Source organism: Onychomys torridus, chromosome 6 (genome assembly GCF_903995425.1).
Source record: "Onychomys torridus chromosome 6, mOncTor1.1, whole genome shotgun sequence".
NCBI classification, from domain to species: domain Eukaryota; kingdom Metazoa; phylum Chordata; class Mammalia; order Rodentia; family Cricetidae; genus Onychomys; species Onychomys torridus.
In genome coordinates, this window is record NC_050448.1 from 89,867,205 (window position 1) to 89,873,204 (window position 6,000).

Genomic DNA, 6,000 nt, shown 5'->3' on the forward strand with positions numbered 1-6,000 from the left:
CATTCTCTTTACAGAGCAAAAGGTTAAGTAGGGATGGAGAAATAACCCAGGTAAGAGCACCGGCTACACAAGGCTGACAACTCGTCCCTAATTGTTCCTACTCCCTTCATTCCTTGTAAACGTGCCTTATGTTTTGATTGAACCTGTGTCTGTGATCTCAAGCACACCCCAGACCTTAAATGTCTTTTCCCATACTTACTCAAATTTTATTTTTACTATGTTCAGCTTTACTTTTTATTAAACTTTTGCTATATAAAGTCTTCAATATTTCCTGATCATTCAAATGTACATGATTGTGTTCAATTTTGAATCACAATAAGAACATAATTTCTTCATAATTCCAGCACTTGGTTGCAAAGCTTTTTTCACATTATCTACATTACATGTTTGTTTGTCCTGTACAACCAGAGTAAAAATGTGTAACGTTTATTATCAAAAATTGTAGATATAATGGTCTCATTGAATAAGAAACACAGAGCCAGATGCAGAGTTAAAAGCCCACGAAGAGGTCAGAGCAATAGCTAAGAGCTGAGACTTAAAACTGCCTTACCCTTCGCTGCCGCTGCTGTTCTTCCCTTGAGAAAGAGACCTACTTCCTGTGTATCTGTCTTTTTATTGACTTTCTGTTCTGCCTTCTCATTGGTTATAAACCTAACCACATGACTACCTCATCACTGCCTGTCTATACAGACTTCCACGTCTCTATGGTTGGTATTGAGCTTAAGGCATGTGTCTCCATGCTGGCTGTATCCTTGAACACCCAGAAATCTGCCTGTCATGTGATTGAGAATAAGGACATGTGCTACCACTGCCAGACTTCTGCTATGGCTTGCTATTAGCTCTGACTCCCAGGAACTTTTATTTGTTAACATACAAATGAAATCACTTTTCAGCACAAATAAAATATCACCATAAAATTATATCAAATTATATAATAAGCATGTTATAAGTGAAATTCCATCATTTGACTATACTTCTAGAGCTTTATAGAGGTAATCTAATTTATTACAATAAGAATCTGATCCATTATGAATAAATCCTCAGAGAAAGAAGAAACTTGAACTAGAGACAAATACATATACAGGGGAGGCACAAAAACCGGAACTCGCCCTTCTCCTATTTCTTAAAAAAGACAGGATCTCTCAACTCCTACCCTCTTGAATAATGACACAATCAACTTGTGTTTTAGCAGCTTTTAGGTTGTGGTTTGTTGTCTGTACATCCCTGGCAATCTAATAAGAGGTATTAAGTAAATGTCTGTTATTATTTATATTATTATAGACAGATGAAAGACTCATGAGAGTTCCCCAATGATATCATATCCCTTACAAGAGAAAATGTAAAGAGTGAGTAGCTAAAAGCTTAAATTTATAGATCTCATATTTCTAATACAGAAAATAGAAAACTTTGCTTACAGATCTACTCATTCAAAAGTAAACTATAGATCATCAGGCCAATTATATTCTCCACATATCGTCAGATATGAATAGAAAAAAGTACCTGAGGGAAGACAAAGGTTTGTCAAAAAATATTGAACTTTCAGGGGACAGTGTTTTGATCTGTGCAACTATCAGATAGTCTTTAGCAGAGAGATCCTAAACATAAACGGAGGGTATGAAACTAGACTTTGATAATTTCTATTAATAAAATAATAAAAGGGCAATAGTTTGAGCTAAGAAATATATGTATTTATTCCTTCTGAGTATATAATGGCATCTGAGGCAGATATAAGTTCTTACCTTTCAGAATTTAAAGTTAATCTAGGCACTAACAAAAATGATTGTATTAGTTAAGGTTTATTAGTATAAGTAATTGAGGGTGTTATATTAGTATTAATAAGTATTAGCACACCAACTGCCACTGTTACATTTGTAAAATTGTTCTATTAACCATCTTAGAATTTGTTGTAGGTCATATTCAAGCTTACATTTTTACTCTTCTAGTTAGCCTTTACCTACACGATAACACATAACCCAGCAAACACATGCATATCATAGTTAACCCAAATCCATGGCCATTAAAAGCCATTCAAAGAACAGAACCAGTAGAATGAATATGTATTAAAATGTGACTTATTGGATTGGCTTAGAGAATACTGTTTGGGCAGCTCAATTGCTGGTTCACATAGCCGAGGCTGAACCCCATAGTGTACCTGCCCAGTATACGTGACTGGATACATCTTCAGTCCTGTCAGATTCTGAAGGCAGGGAGAATTCCTGGAGAGTCAATAGTCTTCAATCCATTTTGGAATGCTGAAGAAGCTGAGTTCTGACGTCAGCAAAGGTCTAACTGGGCAGAGTCAGAAACACAGTAAGTAAGTGGATGCTGAAGATCACAAAGGCAAGCCGGCATAAGTCAAAGCTTTTCCCTTGCTCGTCCTTATATGAAGGCCACTGCAAGGTGCTGCCCACCTTTAGCGTGGGTCTTTGAACTTCATTTCATGTAACTGAGAAAAATCCCTCACAAAGTCATCCAGAAATTAGTCTCATCTAGAAAATCCCCTGGGTGTGCCCAGAGACTTTTCTCTTGGCGATTCTAAAATCTTTCAACATTAACCATCAGAAACATTAGTAAGAATGATAGCAATAACAATGCTATTAAGAGTAATAAATCTTAAATTATGTCTGTACCCTTAATTAGTGACTGAAGAGTGTATCAGTATTTGAATAAAGGACTACAAATATGGAGTACTTTTCCATTTCAGTGACAAGGATAGAGAAAATGTAGGTGTATTAAAATTTATTTTATTATGAACTTAGTAGAAAAAAATCTCATAAGACAAAAAGCATAGTTTTTATTTTTGCACAAATTTTTAAATATGAACAAATGTTTCCTCCATTTCCTTTTTCCATAAGACTAGATCTTTCACTGAGATGATGCTGAAAGGTTCTGTGAAAAGGTCTGTAGTTTGCACAGGTGTGGAAAACCTCTGACACCTAAGAAACAGAGAATAAATAGGAAGCCATGCCTCAGAGACTTACTTAAACTTCCACAGTGAAGAGGAACACAGGGCTGACCACTGAAATTGAAAATCCAAAAAGGTACTTCAGAGAGAAAACCACAGCCGAAATAGAAGCAAGCAATCATCTGGAGGACAATTTCAAACACCTGCTGATGATTTAGTCTCACTGTCCAACTCAGGCAGAAGAAAATTCAATACTGCTCAATGAAGTAAATAAAGTATTGTGGAAAATAAAATCCCAGGACCTAAGATAACAATTGTATTGATGTCTGCAGAGCCTACATGACAGATGCACCGGCTGCCACTGCAGAGGCAGCTGCACTACTATATACCAGCTTGTGGCATCATAAACTTTTCAGTGTAGACAGACCCATCCCCAGGACAGAGTGATTTGGGCTGATACCTCTGTTGTGTTCTTTTGGGGAGCCCAGCTCAATTGCCAGCAGTCAGCTAGACAATGACTCTTTGAGTCAGAGGGGAACTGTTTGCCAGATGTAGTTGAAAAAATACAGGAGACATGATTCCTCCATAGGTAGACCTTAAATTGCTTCAATCCCCCTTGCCACCTAAGGGATATTATTATGAGCCACAGGAGTCATATTTGGAGGATAACTCTGTAACACTCCTGGAGAAATTATTAAAGAGATTATAGAATTCCTAAATTGGGCACCATAGAGACAGATTTGTCCTTCAGAACTGTGTTAGTTGCTCTGAATAGTACTGGCTCACATACACTTTGTTTTAAATTATTAATTAGTTGCTATTCTTTAAAAAACACAAATTTTAGGCTTTTCTTTTAATGTGGAGAGCCTGATATAATAGAGATGTGTGACCAGTGTATTTTTTTCGATGGGGTGACACATTCTCTAATTGGCTGTGTCTTCGAGCACTCCCTACTGTTTGTGTGTGGTTGGCTTACATCATTTTGGTTTGCCCTTCCAGGAATTTTATTCCTGAGTGCAGAACTAGTATCTCAAGAAGCAAAAGGATTAAAAAAATGATGAGGATTAGAAATTACTGATCAAAGAGGGAGCTTGTCCAGAAAAAAAAGCACAATTTTATGAGCAACATATTAATAAATGTAATAGAAATTGGATGACTGGCCAGTTACTGGGAAAGTGTGTTGAATCACAAATGAGAGAAAAAACAGCTATGACAGGAAGGCTTATACTTTATTATCAGAATAGTGGAAGGAGCCCCAAACTGGGAAGGTCCTATCAGACTCAAAGTCCCCCACCTCTAGTCTGCTGCCTTGCTGTCTGTGAGATGTGAAAGAATCAATGAAACATGTGACAAATGAACTGCTCAGTCATTTGATTGTGCTATCCTAGGTTAGTTAACTCCCAGAGGAGGGATGGGACCTTACAAAGGAGGAAATATAACTAACACACCTACATAGTAACCTGAACCACTGGGCTACTACTGATGAATGTCTCACTGCTCTAGACTGCACAAAAGTCAGAAAGCAATGAAAGCATCACTCATGTTTTCAAGGAAAACTCTTGTTTCCCCCACTCTGTTCCTGTTTCAAAATTGGAGTAATCTAGAGAAAAAGCTGTGGTCATTAGCATCAGTGACTCAGCTGTTAGAGAAACAAAGAAATCAAACAAAGCCACAGTGTACAGCATCATCTTTATTAGAATCTGAGAAGATGGATTTGATTGACTATTGCTGAAGATTATGACTTCAGACAAGAACCATGATCCACTTTACTACCTGTATTAAAGACATGGAGAGAATGACACATGTTCATTAGATATTATTTTCTTATTGTATATGTATTTGTTTACACATTTTTTAAAGTTAGTCCCTTTAAAGATTTCTCAAGGATGTTGAAGATGAATTTAAATAAGAAAATTCTCAAAGCCATTAAAAATAAATTTAGGGTAATTTCAGCTACTGTAATAAGATGAAGCATATGTATATGTACCCCATCTCTTGAACTACACTAAATTAAAAGTTCTTCAGTTTTTGAAATAATTATGAGAAGATTCTGAAAGATCAATCAGAGAAAATCAGAGCACCCTCATTGTGAAAAGAGTAACAGGTTTCTCTCTTCACTTGAAGTCTCTACTGGGATAGGTGTGGATGACTTCATTACTTCTGAACAAGTACGAAAGTCATGACTTTTCTACCCTGCCTCTGATGTCACTCCAGTGAAGAGAGGCAAGTGCTCTATTATTTCCCCATCAGCTAGGGCTGGGCTTTAAGTTCCTCCTTGGTTTCTATTGGTAACAGAATAAAGAGCTAATCACCATCCATGAACAGTAGGATTTTTTTTTTGACACTACTTCAGCATGGATGTTGAGATGCTCTTTAAAACTTCACAAGGTTGGGTTTCATGTTCCTCACAGAGTCTTTTCCTGGCCTCAGTGGTGTTAATCAATCAGGAGTGGAGTAATTATTTACCATGGTTTTTGCTGAGGTGGACTACTTGTATCCTGACCTTTTGGAAAAAGAGAGCAAGTCATCTTTGTGGCATTGTTTTCTGTCCATGTTGCTGACACTATTGGATTGCCAGGGTTTTTTTTTTTTTTTGATACCAAGTCTTATAAATGTGTTATAGAAATACAAAATAAAAAAACAAAGAAAAATAGCTGCAATGCATTGAATAATGTCTCTCAAAAATCCAAGGCCACTTTAAACCTCAAAATATGCACTTATTTTAAAATATTAGTTTCACAAATGTAATAGATGTGTTCATACTAGTGGTAAACTCTAATTCATTGTGACTACATCTTTATAACATGATGAGAAAACACACAAAGACAGAGATAAAGTTGTTTTAAGAGAATAAGTAAAATTCTTACTACTTGCAGAAAAGTTTGGCTATGTAGAAATTCTAAAGTTATAACAAGAGCTGGGCAGTGGTGGCACGTGCCTTTAATCCCAGCTCTCAGGAGTCAGAGGCAGGCAGATCTCTGTGAGTTTAAGGTCAGCCTGAGCTACAAAGTGAGTTCCAGGAAAGGCACAAAGCTACACAGAGAAACCCTGTCTTGAAAAAAAAAAGTTATAACAAGAAATCCTCAAATAAATAA